Genomic DNA, 17,972 nt, shown 5'->3' with positions numbered 1-17,972 from the left:
ATTATCTGTAACTGAATAGAATCATAAATTCTATTATGCTTATTGGGGTATGACCACAGGCCTATTGATAATTGTCCACTGTTAACTACCTAGGCTTAAGGCATACGAATCATGGGTTAACTTTGATTGTACCTTTCTTTTCCTTTCTTCAGACTAGTTTCAGAGAATTTGGGGAGGTGGGTTTGAGCACGTACACTTAGGGCATATAAGGTTTTCACAAAAACTGGTCAGGGCCCTTGGCTAAGAGGAGGCTGCACTCCACTACCTGCATTGTCCTTCTGAGTGAGTTTGTTTCCCAGAACGCCTGGCTACAAAAATTTTATTAGGAGAAGGAGGGAAAAAATAATAGGAACTCTTTTGATGGAGGAGAGCCTAAAAAAGCAGAGTAGTTATGGTTGATGACCCTAAAAAAGAATTCAGAGATGAATAGATTGAAACAAGTAAATTAACACTTAATCCTCTTCTATCAGAAATGAACAAATTTTTATTTGGTATATTTCCAGCTATTCAATGTAAAAGGAAATAAAGACTATTTTGTCAAATTTACATTTGAACATAATTTTGTTTGTAATACATGCTTTCATCTCTTTTGAAGAGAATTCCTTGAAGACTTGAAACATGATTGTGTAGAATATACTGTGTTGTTCATGAAATATTTTATTTTCACTCCAAATGTAAACATTCACAATTATTTTAATTATTTTATTTCTTTTCTCTGCTCTCCAAAAAACTACTAAAAAGCCAAAATATGTTTTGATTTTGAGGTGACTGGCATAATTCTCTGTCTCCATTTTGAAAAGTTAATGAGATAAGTTGGGCAGCATGTCGGGTAAAGAGAGACTTTCTTAAAAATTAAAGCTTTTTTAAAATTGTTTTTAAAGTTTCAGAATATAATATATAAAGTTTACTCATTGACTTGCTTTATATTAAAAGGAATAATGGGAAATGATGACACTTTTTTTTTCCATTCACCAGAGAATTACACACATTTTTACATTCACAAGGGAGAAAGAAGAGAGTTCTTGTTTTGTTTTGCCTTTCGAAGAGAAACTTCTCTTAGTCTCACTTGCTGTATCTTTAAGAAAGATTCAACCAGTCTCTTTATTTTGTACATTCCCTGTGGTTAGATTTAGATTCTTTTGTAATAGATGCACCAAACACCATTATCATTTATTTTATATAAGTTATTTGGAGCTAAGAGTCAGAAAATATCATAATATATTCAATTCAACTCAGAAAACATTGATTGAGCTTCCTCTAGTAAGAAAACATTGATTGAACTTCCTCTGGTAATAAAGCAATTACTAGAGTATTACAGTTCAGTTCAGGCACTCAGTCGTGTCCGACTCTTTGCAACCCCATGAATGGCAGCACGCCAGGCCTCCCTGTCCATCACCATCTCCCGGAGTTCACTCAGACTCACGTCCATCGAGTCAGTGATGCCATCCAGCCATCTCATCCCCTGTCATCCCCTTCTCCTCCTGCCCCCAATCCCTCCCAGCATCAGGGTCTTTTCCAATGAGTCAACTCTTCACATGAGGTGGCCAAAGTACTGGAGTTTCAGCTTTAGCATCATTCCTTCCAAAGAAATCCCAGGGCTGATCTCCTTCAGAATGGACTGGTTGGATCTCCTTGCAGTCCAAGGGACTCTCAAGAGTCTTCTCCAACACCACAGTTCAAAAGCATCAAATGCAGTAATTAGTAAAACACCATTGCTGCCTTCCATCAGCTCACAGTCTAGCTTTTAAATAACTAGTAACAGGACAGCATGCCATGAATTCTACAACAGGCATTCAGATTAAGTGTTATATTTGTGCTGCCATCAGAATAGTTATCCTAAATATGTCTTGTCTAGGTCTTGATCCTGAGGGCTTCACTTATGATTGCTGTCTAAACATAATATGAAAGACTGCTTCAACCAAAACTAGTTGAGTTTGCTTTCAATACCCTAGTTCTTCATGTGTACCAATGCACCAAATGCTGACAAATACTTCCATATCCTCCTATCACATACTTGTTAAGTGCCATGGCCAGTGGTTATTTGGGATTTTTTCAGCAGTACTGGAAGAAGAGATTCTACTAGGTATACTCTGTGTTTCTGAAATAATAATAGCTAACACTGTACCTTCTGTCTGGGAATATTCTTCTTTACAGAAGTCCATACAATACAAGGTAAATAAGCACAAATATAGATTGGTCATACAAGAAAGAGAAGCACAGAGTGGTAAAATTGGCAAATGTTAATACTGTCAGCCAGATATTCAGTTCAGTTCAGTCGCTGAGTCGTGTCCGACTCTTTGCGACCCCATGCCAGGCTTCCCCGTCCATTACCAACTCCCGGAGTTCACTCAGACTCACGTCCATCGAGTCAGTGATGCCATCCAGCCATCTCATCCTCTGTCGTCCCCTTCTCCTCCTGCCCCCAATCCCTCCCAGCCAGATATTAGATTCGTCAAATTAGTCCAGACAATCAATTTTATGGTCCTCTCACCTTCTTCTACACCTTCTACTGGTTCTGTCTGGGTCCAAGGTTCTAGCACCCTTCTTCCTAACACCCCAGGGCACAAAAGAAGCACAATAGGAGGTATTTATTATGTCAGGACTTCTCCCAAAATAAGTCTGCCTTAAAAGCATAGATTAGCATTTTAGGCTCAGGCTTTACAGATGACTTGCTTGGTAAATATTAACTAATCCATTCCACCTGTTATCTAACCCACTTTCAAATTTTTAAAAAATCACTGGACTATTTGAACTAAATAGGGGGATTATGTTGCTATAACAACTAATTAGGGAGCATTTGAGGGGACATGGAGTTTCACAATCTGTTCATATTATATAACACAAGAGAGCACCCAATAAGCATGTACATAAAACATATAACAATATGGAAGAAACACTAACTGGAGAAAAGACAATAAGTCAAGGGCTCTATCATTTTGTCCTGGCTAAAATCCCTTTCTTGGTAAATCCAATATTGCTTTAGATATCCTCTAAGGATATAAACTTGATCATTCTCTTAGAACAATTGTCAAGAACGTTATCATTCCCTCCGGCTGAAAAAACAACTACTGAGTTCTATTTCTGTGAACAAAAATACATCATGCACCAATGACATTTTCAAGTTACATCTTAGAAAGAAAATCTAAAGAGGTAAACAATTTTCAAAAGGAATGATGAAAGACAGCTTCTCTTCTAATGTGATTGGCTTCCACAGGCAGATGTCTTGTTAAAACGGTTAAAGAAATTACAACTCTGCAGTAGTTGGGGTTTTTTTCATTTCAATATTTTAAAAAATTTACATAAATTCATTATTTTCTTTTTAAGTGAAATTTTTGCCTGAGAATTAAAATATAAAGGCAGCTATTTTCTGGATCCTGCTACAATAAACCCCATGAATAACAATTTTGAGGACTTCCATGGAGGTCCTGTGGTTAAGCCTCTGCCCTCCCAATGCAAAGGGCATGGGTTTGATCCCTGATCTGGGAACTAAGACCCTGCGTGCTACATGGCACAGTCAGGGGGAAAAAAAAAAAAAATCACATAAAAATGATTTTGAGTGTGTGAAATGGAGTACTTTCTGCCATATCAATAAACAAGGATGTCACAGCCATCAGGGATTCTGGCCTTTCAAATGTGAATTTCTGAGCTCAGGAAGAACAATGCCTGCTATCTGGCAGTCATCAAGCTGCCACCAGGAGCTGCCACCACTTCCTATGGTGAGTGATGAACTAAGAATGTGAAAAATCAATAGCAGGATGCTTGCCCCAGATAGCTGAGATGCATATGAAAGTAAGCCCAGGCTGTTGTATATTTCCAAACATAGAAAAGCACTAAATTCCTTAACTTGAGATGTCTGGTTTTAATCTTGATATTCAGACTATCTGTTTCTGCAAATTTCTGTGTAACATGACTCCTCCCTCTGGAGTCACAAAGAGTCGGACATGACTGAAATGATTCAGCACGCCTCCCCCTGACTCCTCAGAGTAGTTCTTTCAGGGTTGCTTGATATGCTGTACCCTGGGCTTAAATCCTAAAAAATCCCACCAAATAAAACATAACTCTCAAATTTTAGGTTGTGACTACTTTTTAAAGTTGACAAGCACAAATATCACTGGTATTTATTTTTGTAAAAAATAAATCTTGTTAAAAAAAAAAAGTCAGTGAGACCAAGAACACTTCTTTTGCTATCTTAATAAAGACCCCAGGCAGCTGAAAGGAGAGTGTCAAAAAAGCATCTTCCTAATGAAAAAAAATAAAATAAAATAAGAGGAGCAATTCCATAAAATCTAGAAAAGCAGTAGTCAGGAAGCAGAAAAAAAAACAAAATCTCCTAAATACTATTAGAATCAGAGGCCTAAAATGAAGCTGGGTGGTTTAACTTACTGCTAATCTCAGATCTAAATCAACTTGCAAAGAAGGTGCCCTGCTGTTTGTTCATCTCTAAAGCAGGAAAAAGATTTCACAACATCCCAAACAATTTGAAAGTATTTTGGAAGCTTTTGGAGGGCACTGAGCTTTGCACATTATGTAAATCTCCTCTCTAGTCTTTAAATATATTTATATCCTTAGTAGAAGGCAAGAAAAAGTGGTTATAGCCTCTATATATGATCCTTTCTGATTTTGGTTTGATTATCTTTCCTAAGTTGCTCGTTCAGCTATTAAATAAGCTCATTTCTCCTGACCTATTTTCATATGTGCCAAGTAGGTCCTTTAATCTCATGAATTTGCATAGCTTGTCTTTGAATCCTGCCAAATATTTTATGTCTCTGTTTAGATGGGAAACCCAGACATCATGAAATTAATGAATATAAAGGTTATCTTGCATCATATAAATAATGCAGTAATTATTTTGAGTATCTTAATTTTAATATCTTTCTTTTAGGAGAGGTTTATGAACAAAATTACTTAGACTCTAAATCTGATTCTAAAAACAAACAAACAGAAGTTCATAATAGGTTCTATGGTTTTTGAATGATTTATTGATAGTTTGATGTATGATTAATCATGGTTTTTTGCCATAATCGGGTTAACTAGTACTTTATTAGACCACTCATTGTAAACGCAAGAATAGTGGACTAAATATATTAAACAATTGCTTTCAAATTTCATGAATATTCTCCTATAGAACAACAGACAGGATTGGATTATAATTCTGAGAGAAAGGAACAAATAAGGCAAGCTCTATAATTGCCTCAACTTTTTGCCCTGAGACACATTCTGGAATGCTGCATATAAAGGAAGAACACAAACAGACCATGGATGTGTCAATGGGTTGGAAAGACAGACAGCAAAGTTCTGAGAGACAAAGACTAGAATATGGAGTACAGACTACCTGAGAGAAAAAAAAAAAAAAAAAAAATGCAAAAGAAAATTCCAAAAATCTCCACAGATACTCTTGAATCTTTGATTGCAAAGCTGCACATAAGTGGGGAGTGAAATATATGAGTCAAAGTAAAGAATGACTACTAAGGAAAAAAAAAAAAAAAACCTTAGAGCTTACACAAGACTGAAAGGTATCCAAATTTTATTCAGCCAAAGGGAGAAACCTCATTGAACACCTGAGGCATGCAAGAGGGCCTCTAGAAATACTATACCTTCGGAGTAAGGCTAACCTAGCCCCAAATGTGAAGATAATTCTGGATGCATTCTAATAAATCTTTAAAAGAAAAGAAAAGCCCAGAAGAATCAAGTGGTTTTTCAAGAAATTAACTACTGCATAACAAAGATCTTTTAAAAGATGGATATAAGATCTGCACTCAATAACTAGACAAGTAAACAAATATGACAAACAAAAAAGGATTTTTAAAATGATGATTAAAATGTTTAAAATGTAAAGAGAAACATAAACAAAGTGAGAAAAAAACAGAAAAATAAGACCAATTAGAATTTCTTGAGATGGAAAACGCATATCTGAAGTAAAAGTATTCGCTGAACAAAAATGTACGGAAAAAATAAATTCTACTGTGTAAAAATTATATTTCAATATATATGACTCCAAAAAATTTATTAAATGTGTCAGAGGAGTGTGATCTCCTTGTTTCTGTCTTGTCACAACAAAGATTTGAAGTGATAGACCTTAAAGCCCTGGGCATATCACCGCTCTCGGACAGTCCATGTTATAGTTCTTGGACAGATCAGTTTTATTTATAAAATAAAGGAAAACACAACCTCGAGGTGTGAGGGCATGCTGACCCAAAAGTTGCAAAAAGAAAAGAGAGAGAGAGAGAACGAGCATGCGTGCGTGTGGGGGAGAGAGAGACCACCCAACCCTGTGGCTCCTCTTTTTATGTTTTTTTTCCTGCCCCTGGGTCTGCCCTATATAAACTGGGCTTGCCAGGAGTGCTGTTTGTTCTACCTGAGGTCCTCACTCCGGTCGTTGGACCTTCCTTTGTTCTATTTTCACGGGCTTTTCCCTTCCTTGTCTTTTAGCCACTGCCATTCTGGACTCCTTTTTCCTATTCTAACTACCTAACAAATGGAATTAATGGTACATTATATACTGAAGAAGAAAAGACCAATGAACTTGAAGACAAAGCAATAGAAACTACAAAACTGAAAGGAGAAGAAAAGCAAAAGAAGCACATATGCAGTGCTATAAGTGATTTCAGCTGCATTGCTATAAGTGTGTAGTGCTATAAGTGATTTTCTTTTTATAACTAAAAGGAAAAAAAAAGTTTCAAGATTTGCAGGGTAATATCAAATGGTCTAACATATGTGCAAGTAGAGTCTCCAAATGAAAAGGAAATTGTCTATTAACAATATTAAAATGACATATTATAATCTATCATGTGTGAAACAGATAACTAGTGGGAAGCTGTAAAATAGATAACACAGGGAGCTCAGCCTGGCATTTTGTGATCACCTGCAGGGATGGGATGGGAAGGGAAGTGGGGATGGGGGGGCGGGGCTCTTGAGGGAAGGGCCATATATATAATTATGACTCATTCACCCTGTTGTATGGCAAAACCCAGCACACTGTAAAGTAATTATCTTCCAAAAAAAAAAAAAAAAAATTAAACCACACAACCAGAAAATACAATGTAGTACAAGGAAGATAAGTATATATACCAAAGAACAAAAACAAAAGTAACTACATCAAGAGACAATATAATCAAATTTATAAAAATCTATGATAATGAGAAAATCCTAAAAGTAGTTTGGGAAGAGAAGGGAAATAAAAAGTTGCTCAACATCATATTTTTTACTTATATTTACTTATAAGTAAATATACTTATATTTACTTATTATATTTATAATATAAATACTTATATTTTACTTATATTTACTTATATTTTTACTTATATTTTTTACTCATAGTTTTTACTTATAGAAAAAAGCTAAGGAAGGGGGAAATGAAAGAAAAATGGAAAAAAGAATAAAGGAAAGAGAAAGGAAGGTAACCTCCAACTGTGTAACTCCCTCCCTTGTTCAGCTGTCCTTATCCAATGTGATCCTTTAATTCTATGAAGAAAATGATATGAGCTCTTACTTTCTTTTACTATTCTAAGTATCTAGCGAAGTTGTTTTGTTCATGAATGCTGTTTTATTTGTGTTTTGTTAGAGCCTTTTTTTTAACCAAACAAAATAAAAATCTGACCCTTTACCAGCAGTGAGTAGAGGCAGACTGATAAATACCTACCTCCTCCGTTTGGATTTTCTGATCCACTGTTTACATTGATTATTTTAGTCTTAAATGGTCCACTACTTGAGGAGATATGTTTCTTTTTCTTTCAAACATGCAGTGAAGCATGAGCTATGTGATTTTTCCTTCAAAATAACAAATTGTTTACAAAAATTCTATTTTTGATTCAGCAGAGTCATCTGAGATATTGTCCTATCATGTTTTCTATTTGTCACCAAGTTTCACTACATTTTGTGATGGCCTTGGCACAACAGTTACTGCTTAAGCCAAATTTGAACAAGACAGAATTGTCAATTGCTTGCTTAACCTTATATTTCCACATCTCTACCATTCTTTCATCCACATTCAAAGGAAGAAAATGTAATTATTTGAAAGTATTGAGATTTCATTTTAAGAGAGCCATGTTACAGGATTTCTATTAAATCTAAGGCCTTGAACCACCTTACTCTTCAGTTTTTTTTATCTCCTTCCATCCTCCCCTTACCTCTTTTCCTCATATTCATGGTAGCAACCATGTTAACAGTAATTTTAACCTTTTGTTTCATTTCATCCTTTTAAGAGACTTCTCAAGGGGTTACTTAATCAAGATGTTCAGTTTCAGATAAGAAAAAAAACACTCCCAACAAGAATATATAAATAGTGGGATTTATTTATTTGGAAGGTAATGTCTCATAAAACCAAGGGGCAGAAGATGAGGCCTGGCTGCATAAAAAGATAGAGACCTGGCAAGGAAACCAGTAACCTTGATATAGCTCTCTTTTTGGCTTCATCTCTGCATCTATTCCTTTTATTTCTCCCTCTTTTAATACCCGACTTCACAGGGTCAGCCTGCAGATGGGTCTCACCTGCCTGGTCTAGTTCATAAGGCCAATTAGTACTTTTCAAATCAAATTCCAAAATCTGAGAATTGAGAACCAGATAGTAGTCCATCCTAATACATTGATTATAACCAAGGATTAAAAGTCATGTAAGCCGGGCGCAACGGACTGCACAGAAGCCTGGCAGACAGGAGCTACCTCTCGCCCAAGGTCAGGGGTGGCAGCCGAGAGGAGCTACCCCACGTCTGAGGCCAGGGGTGGTGGCCGAGAGCGCCAGGCTGCGACAGCGCAGGAGCGGGTAAGGGACTAGTAAATGCCAAAGAATGCATTTACTAGCGTGTGAGATGAGTGTAATTGTGTGGTACGTTGAGCATTCTTTGGCATTGCCTTTCTTTGGGATTGGAATGAAAACTGACCTTTTCCAGTCCTGTGGCCACTACTGAGTTTTCCAAATTTGCTGGCATATTGAGTGCAGCACTTTCACAGCATCATCTTTCAGGATTTGAAATAGCTCAACTGGAATTCCATCACCTCCACTAGCTTTGTTCATAGTGATGCCTTCTAAGGCCCACTTGACTTCCCATTCCAGGATGTCTGGCTCTAGGTCAGTGACCACACCATTGTGATTATCTGGGTCGTGAAGCTCTTTTTTGTACAGTTCTTCTGTGTATTCTTGGCTACAGTCAATGGGGTCACAAAAGTCAGACACGACTGAAGTGACTTAGCACGACACACACCAAAAAGGAGTACTTATTTACTGAATCTTTAAAGGCAATTTGATGATAGGGACCTACTAAGCAGAGGTAAAACATGAACAAAAGAGAAGAAATCTCTAGTATATGTAAAGCACAATAAGGCAGTTTGTGTTTATTTAACAGAAGGTGTGACACTGAGCCATCAGAGAATTTAATGAATATTCATTAAGCATACAATATGTTGCAGGGACCATTATGGGCAAAAGAATATAACAAAACAAAACAGAGAAAACAAAAAGTCCCCATGGAATATATGAATCATTGTTAAAGTTCTTTCAAATCTGTGGATTAATACATACTGATTTACTCATGTAATCAAAGGCTGACCTTCACAAGACTATGAACTCAGCCTTAAATGTAGACTTTGCAGAAGAGAAAAGAGAAGCAGCATAAGTCCTCATTCAAATGGTGCTCTAAATCTTAAAAGACCTATTTTTTGTAGAATTGCAATTAAATGAACCTACTTGATCAGTGCACCTCTTTGATGAAAGTAAATAACTGCCACAGACCTCTGAAGTACCTTTAACATTTTCATCATTTAGAAATACAGCTGTTACTTCCCAGCTTCCTTTTTCTCAACAGCTTTAATGGAGTTGGTAATGTCAGGATGTGACATTATTTCTCACCCAGGCTATGCACTGATGATTCCATTTTTTCTCATAACAGTGAGGTCCTTAGTAATCTTTGGGGACCACTTAAAAAATCTTATACATCTGCAAAAGCTTTGCAATTTGTGAGACATCTGTTACCCTAGGCTCTAATGTTGACTGCAGTCTCCTCAGAATACATTTTTATTAACTCAGGAAGTTTTCAAGATAGTTTAACAAATTTGCTTCCTTATTTTGATATAAACAAATTATATATGTAAGTGATAAGATCCTTAAAGCACTGTTCAGTTCAGTTCAGTTCAGTCACTCAGTCGTATCAGACTCTTTGTGATCCCATGAATCGCAGCATGCCAGGCCTCCCTGTCCATCACCAACTCCCGGAGTTCATTTAGACTCACTTTCATCGAGTCAGTGATGCCATCCATCCATCTCATCCTCTGTCATCCCCTTCTCCTCCTGCCCCCAATCCCTCCCAGCATCAGAGTCTTTTCCAATGAGTCAACTCTTCGCATGAGGTGGCCAAAGTACTGGAGTTTCAGCTTCAGCATCATTCCTTCCAAAGAAATCCCAGGGCTGATCTCCTTCAGAATGGACTGGTTGGATCTCCTTGCAGTCCAAGGGACTCTCAAGAGTATTCAACACCACAGTTCAAAAGCATCAATTCTTCAGCGCTCAGCCTTCTTCACAGTCCAACTCTCACATCCATACATGGCCACTGGAAAAACCATAGCCTTGACTAGACGGACCTTTGTTGGCAAAGTAATGTCTCTGCTTTTTAATATGCTATCTAGGTTGGTCATAACCTTCTTCCAAGGAGTAAGTGTCTTTTAATTTCATGGCTGCTGTCACCATATGCAGTGATTTTGGAGCCCCAAAAAATAAAGTCTGCCACTGTTTCCACTGTTTCCCCATCTATTTGCAATGAAGTGATGGGACCGGATGCCATGATCTTAGTTTTCTGAATGTTGAGCTTTAAGCCAACTTTTTCACTCTCCACTTTCACTTTTATCAAGAGGCTTTTGAGTTCCTCTTCACTTTCTGCCATAAGGGTGGTGTCATCTGCATATCTGAGGTTATTGATATTTCTCCCGGCAATCTTGATTCCAGCTTGTGCTTCTTCCAGTCCAGCGTTTCTCACCATGTACTCTGCATATAAGTTAAATAAGCAGGGTGACAATATACAGGCTTGACGTACTCCTTTTCCTATTTGGAACCAGTCTGTTGTTCCATGTCCAGTTCTAACTGTTGCTTCCTGACCTGCATACAGATTTCTCAAGAGACAGGTCAGGTGGTCTGGTATTCCCATCTCTTTCAGAATTTTCCACAGTTTACTGTGATCCACACAGTCAAAGGCTTTGGCATAGTCAATAAAGCAGAAATAGATGTTTTTTTTTTCTGGAACTCTCTTGCTTTTTCGATGATCAGCGGGTGTTGGCAATTTGATCTCTGGTTCCTCTGCATTTTCTAAAACGAGCGTGAACATCAAGAAGTTCACAGTTCACGTATTGCTGAAGCCTGGCTTGGAGAATTTTGAGCATTACTTTACTAGCATGTGAGATGAGTGCAATTGTATATAGGGGACTGGAATGCAAAAGTAAGAAGTCAAGAAACACCTGGAGTAACAGGCAAATTTGGCCTTGGCATACAGAATTAAGCAGGACAAAGACTAACAGAGTTTTGCCAAGAAAAGGCACTGGTCATAGCAAACACCCTCTTCCAACAACACAAGAGAAGACTCTATACATGGACATCACCAGATGGTCAACACCAAAATAAGATTGATTATATTCTTTGCAGCCAAAGATGGAGAAGTTCTATACAGTCAACAAAAACAAGACCAGGAGCTGACTGTGGCTCAGATCATGAACTCCTTATCGCCAAATTCAGACTTAAATTGAGGAAAGTAGGGAAAACCACTAGACCATTCAGGTATGACCTAAATCAACTCCCTTATGATTATACAGTGGAAGTGAGAAATAGATTTAAGGGACTAGATCTGATAGATAGAGTGCCTGATGAACTATGGAGGGAGGTTCGTGACACTGTACAGGAGACAGGGATCAAGACCATTCCCATGGAAAAGAAATGCAAAAAAAGCAAAATGGCTGTCTGGGGAGGCCTTACAAAGAGCTGTGAAAAGAAGAGAAGCAAAAAGCAAAGGAGAAAAGGAAAGATATAAGCATCTGAATGTAGAGTTCCAAAGAAAAGCAAGAAGAGATAAGAAAGTCTTCCTCAGGGGTCAATACAAAGAAATAGAGGAAAACAACAGAATGGGAAAGACTAGGGATCTCTTCAAGAAAATTAGAGATACCAAGGGAACATTTCATGCAAAGATGGGCTCGATAAAGGACAGAAATGGTATGGACCTAACAGAAGCAGAAGATATTAAGAAGAGGTGGCAAGAATATACAGAAGAACTGTACAAAAAAGATCTTCACGACCCAGATAATCACAATGGTGTGATCACTGACCTAGAGCCAGACATTCTGGAATTTGAAGTCAAGTGGGCCTTAGAAAGCATCACTACGAACAAGGTTAGTGGAGGCGATGGAATTCCAGTTGAGCTCTTTCAAATCTTGAAAGATAATGCTATGAAAGTGCTGCACTCAATGTGCCAGCAAATTTGGAAAACTCAGCAGTGGCCACAGGGCTGGAAAAGGTCAGTTTTCATTCCAATCCCAAAGAAAGGCAATGCCAAAGCAGTGTTAACTAAGGCTAAAGTACTTATAGGAATAAAGTCTGGGAAATACATATAATAGCAATTTTCCCTCCATCCAACACCTAGCAAAGGAACGTTTTCTTAGCTTTTCTATTCTGAGGAGGTAACCATTTCTTTCTAGTGCTTGTTCTACCACTAGCTTCCTGGATGACCACAATAAAGGAAACTGAATGTATTTCCTAACTTGAAGATGGAAGGAATTGAATTACAAGACTCTCTCTAGCAGGTGATTGTAGATTTTATAATTGTTAGAAACAATTTAAAACCAGATTTTGAATTCCATATAGAAAGAGGATGCTAATAAAAATAAATAAATATTTAAAGCCAATTAAAATATCTAAACCAGACAAAATACATTCCAAAGTAATGAGATGACTGGATGTAATTTTTCAATCTTATGCATAATAAATATTGCTGCCAGAACACTGTAGACATGCAAAGTCCTTGTTTTTAAAAATAGATGATGGAGATGAAGGTAGTGGTTCTTTGACAAGTGTCTAATTTCCATTAAGATTATTGGGTGTTTATATTTTCTTTCCCTTTAGGAGTTAATTTGGAGAACATTTGTCTTGAAAAAAATCATCCATTCAAGGAACATTTCATATTTACTAGCATAGAATTTTGAACACGATTTTCTTGTAGCTCTATCATTTCTGTCCTGGTGGATTATCCCTTGTTCTCACACTTATATTTATTTACTTGTGCTTTAACTTTTTCCCATCTACCCCCTTGACCAAGCCAAGTGAAAGTTACCTATTTAAAAAGGTATTGTTACTATTGCTTAGATATCCTAGTGATATCAATTTTACTGTTTCTCTAATTTGTTAATCAGTGCTTCTATCTTATTGGTTTATTGCTTTCACTTTCTCAGGACATATTAGTTCAGCATCCTATACTGAATGCTAAATTATTTTTATCTTCTTTCCTTTGGTTTATCTTATTTCCTTCTGTCCTTTCCTCAACCTTATTTTCAAACATTCTGTAATTTCAGTTTTTAAAAATTTTCTTTTTGACTTGAAAGTTGGTAAATTAAAGTTATTGTTTTATTTTTTACTTTTGTTAGGTATCTGTTTTCACTAAATTGTATTCAGAGATTATGCTTTTCTATTTTCAAGAATTTATTGAGATTTTCTTTGTGAATTCACAGGAACTTATAAAATGGTAGAGCCTCTACAGTCTATAAGTTTTTGTAGCAACTCTATTAATTATATTAAATATTATAGTTAGAAATATTGTATCCTTCTTGAATCTCAATTTAGCATGATAAAATTTTTCAATCTATCATGATAAGATACCTCAATCTATCATGATAAGAACTCTCAATCTATCATGGTAAGAACTAAAGAAGTATTAAAATTAATGATTATAATTATATTTTTTGATTTATTTTCTAAAGTTTAAAAAAAATATATTTAGTGCCTATGTAATATATGTCATCTAAAAATGGTGAAAAAAACTGTACAATTTTACCATCCTCTTTCTTTTTATCTTTCAGTTATGGTGACTAGTCTGGGACATTTTCCTTGGTATATTATAACTGAATTATTAATAATTATCAATTATTTCATTATATGGCTTTGCTGTTGAGTTAAAATCATAAAAATGTTTTGTAAACATGATTTAAATTTTTTAACAGCAGTAATTCTGTTTTTTAAAATTAATATTTACCACCAGGATTTTCTTCCAATATTTTGCTTGATAGATTATCTAGTCGAGTAGATTTTTCACAGAGATTACATAAGACATATAGTTGACAAGCCTTTATATATTTTGAATACTTTTCTGTTGCCTTCACATGTTAATAACAATTTAGTTTGTTGTTCCCTCTATTTCTGAAATCTATTTCTTCTTCCAAATTCTGGAGATACTGTTTTCTTGTTCTTTTGCATATGAAGTTTATAAAATTAAATTAATTTCCCTTATTTGATGAACTGTTTCTTCTCTTTGTATATTTATATGACTCCCACTTTAACACTGAAATTCAGTTTCACTATGTGTATCTTCAGTTCAGTTCAGAAGTTCAGTAATGTCTGACTCTTTGCAAAACCATGGACTGCAGCAAGCCAGACTTCCCTGTATATCACCAACTCCCAGGACTTGCTCAAACTCATATCCATTGAGTCAGTGATGCCATCCAACCATCTCATCCTCTGTCATACCCTTCTCCTCCTACCTTCAATCTTTCCCAGCATCAGGGTCTTTTCCAATGAGTCAGTTTTTTGCATCAGGTGGCCAAAGTATTGGAGCTTCAGCTTCACCATCAGTCCTTCCAATGAATATTCAGAATTGATTTCGTTTAGAATTGACTGGTTTTATCTCGTTGAAGTCCAACGGACTTAGCTGCTCCATGGTATGTGGGATCTTTCTGGATCAGGGATCAAACCTATTCCTCTTGCATTGGCAGGAAGATTTTTTGGCAGAGAAGCCCATATAGTTGATTTCTCAGATTCTTGAGCCACTGGAGAAGCCCTTATAGTTGATTCCTAATCTCATTAACATTTTGGTTGGAAAGGGTGTTCGATATGAATTCAATTTTCTTAGTCTTGTTTTATGGCCTAGCATGTGATCTACCCTAGAGAATGTTCCATGTGCACTTACAAAGAATGTGTATCCTTGCTGCTTTCAGATAAAATGCTTTATAAATAAGTCCATTTGGTCTAATGTTATTATTAAATTCCTGTCTTTCTTATTGACTTTTTCTGGATGATATGTCCTTTGATGTAAGGGAAAGTGAAGTCGCTTAGTTGTGTCCAACTCTTTGCAATTTTAGGTACTGTAGCCCACCAGGCTCCTCTGTTTATGGGATTTTCCAGGCAAGAATACTGGTGTGGGTTTGCCATGTTCTTCTCCAGGTGATTTTCCTGACCCTGGGATTGAAATCAGGTCTCCCACATTGCAGGCATACTCTTTACCCTCTGAACCTGTAAGTGGAGTGTTAAATTTCCCCACTATTATTGTGCTACTGTTGATTTCTTCTTTTATGACTGTTAACATTTGCTTTATATGTTGGGCTGCTCCTATGTTGGGGCATATATATTTACAGTTGTTATATCTTTACCTTGGATTGATCTCTTGATCATATAATTCAGTTTGGAAGAGTAAAGTCTATTATGTGGGTAACTTGGAAATATCATATGAGAAAGACAAATTAGTAGGAGCAGAGGCTTAACTATATAGGAAAATGTGAGTATTACAACAATGTGAGTGGTTAAATGTCAGTAGACTATAAGTATATTTTAAAGGAGTAGTAAATAATAAGGCTGGAATACTAAGTAGGGTTCATATCATGCTTAGTCCTCATTTATTTTCTCTTAATAATTTCTTACTGCATGCCTCTTACTGTATGCCAGGTATATTTATAAAAGACACACAATGTCTTATTTATGCTATGGGGATATTTTGACCTAATTATTATTTTTTATAAATCTGTACTTCTAAAGGAGAGCTCATGTATAGGTTCATAAAATTTTATTTCAGTTTCAAATACTTAAGCCTTTCAGAGATAGTTATATTACATTTCCAAGGGAAAAAAATCCAAAATGTTTGAGATTTATAGTTATTTTTTGAAAGAAGAATACAACTCTATATCCTGAATACATTCTGATCAGCTAAAGTGATTTTATTAAAACTTTAAACAGTTACAATAATTATTTTGTCCAGGTAGCCTTTGTTATTTTGGTTTTCTTTCCAGTTATCTATCTTACTTTTTAGATTATCAAAATCACTTGCATCTGTTATGATTTCAAACCATGATTCTTTATATAACTGACATTTAAAAGCTTTAGAATTCATTTGCTGTTTTATTTGCATTTTACTCTTCTTATTGTCTAATTGCTTATTTTTTATTTGCAAGTCTAGAGTCTCCTTCCTTCTACTAAGATGTAGTTTGCATTTTTACATCCCTAAGATGAAGAAACTACTAAAAATAAAAAATATTCCAAGATGACTTGAGTTCAGTTTCTCAGTGCTTTTGAATTACTACATTTCAACTCCAGGAGGCTTCTGAATTAAAAGGCAGCTATATAAACATGGGAAGATGGTTTTGCTGATCTTTTTTATTCTTGGAGAAAACTTCATGATACAGTCACTTAAGATGAGGTTCTGAACATACTTGCTGAAGTATTTCCCCCCTTTTAGAACTTCTTTCTGCATCTAAAATAATTTGAGGGTATCAGTAGACATTTAAAGCATACTGGGTAATTAAATATTGACATACACAAATATTTTTCTGTTATTTACCTACTAGCTTTCTCTGTCATATTTCAAACTGCTCACGGGCTTCCCTGGTGGCTCAGATGGTAAAGAATCCACCTGCAGTGGGGGAGAGCTGGTTTTGATCCCTAGGTTGGGAAGATCTCCTTGAGAAGGGGACAGCTACTCACTCCAGTATTCTGGCCTGGAGAATTCCATGGAATGTATAGTCCATGGCGTTGCAAAGAGTTGGACATGACTGAGAAACTTTCACAAATTTAAGAAGCCTATCCTAAACGGAATTATTTCTACCTAAAACATAACCAGACTCTCCAAATTTGCTTCTAATTTGATATGAGACATTTGTAGTGATATCATCTGGGGAGTTTTTTTCTATTCCTATTTTTTATTGCTTTTTTCTAGGGTTGTGTTTTGAAGGTAACACTAAGAAAATCAAAACATGTTCCTTCTTTGTATGCTAAGTCACTCAGTCATGTCTGACTCTGCAACCCAATGGACTGTGGCCTGCCAGACTCCTCTGTCCATGGGATTCTTCAGGCAAGAATACTGGAGTGAGTTGCCATGCCCTCCTCCAGGGGATCTTCCTGACTCAGGGATTGAACCCATGTCTCTTATGTCTCCTGCATTGCAGGCAGATTTTTTTTGCCACTAGCACCAACCTGGGAAGCCATGTTCCTTCTTTAAGGAATTTCAAATTGACTAGAAACCTGTAAGACAGATAAAGATGAAGCCGAGTAATACAAATAAAATTTAAAAAATATATAGGTTGTGGTTCAAGTGAGAAAAAGATCACTTAAAAAGGGGATCAGGAAAAATATGGGATTTTTAGGTGTAGATTGTGTGGGTGGCATCTTCCTATGCATCGGAAATGAAAAGTTAATAAAATCAAGGAATTATACGGACTCCTAGTGAAGGAGGAAACAGACAGAAAAGGCTCCATCTTGAAATCAGGACTCCATCTTGGGCTGGACTGTGGACTTTGAGCTATATGCCCATTATCTATGGAAACGACGTACCAATTGGAAAACCAGACCCCATGGATGGAAGAGACCCAGGGCTTGTACTTAGACTCTCTGTAGCCTAAAAGAATACCTTAATTATCTGTGTAAATAAATAGAATCATGAATTCTATTATGCTTATTGGAGTATGACCACAGGCCTATTGATAATTGTCCACTGTTAACTACCTAGGCTTAAAGCATATGAATCACAGGTTAG

The sequence above is a fragment of the Bos indicus genome, chromosome 5, assembly GCF_029378745.1.
Source record: "Bos indicus isolate NIAB-ARS_2022 breed Sahiwal x Tharparkar chromosome 5, NIAB-ARS_B.indTharparkar_mat_pri_1.0, whole genome shotgun sequence".
NCBI lineage: Eukaryota > Metazoa > Chordata > Mammalia > Artiodactyla > Bovidae > Bos > Bos indicus.
This window is presented reverse-complemented; position numbering follows the sequence as displayed.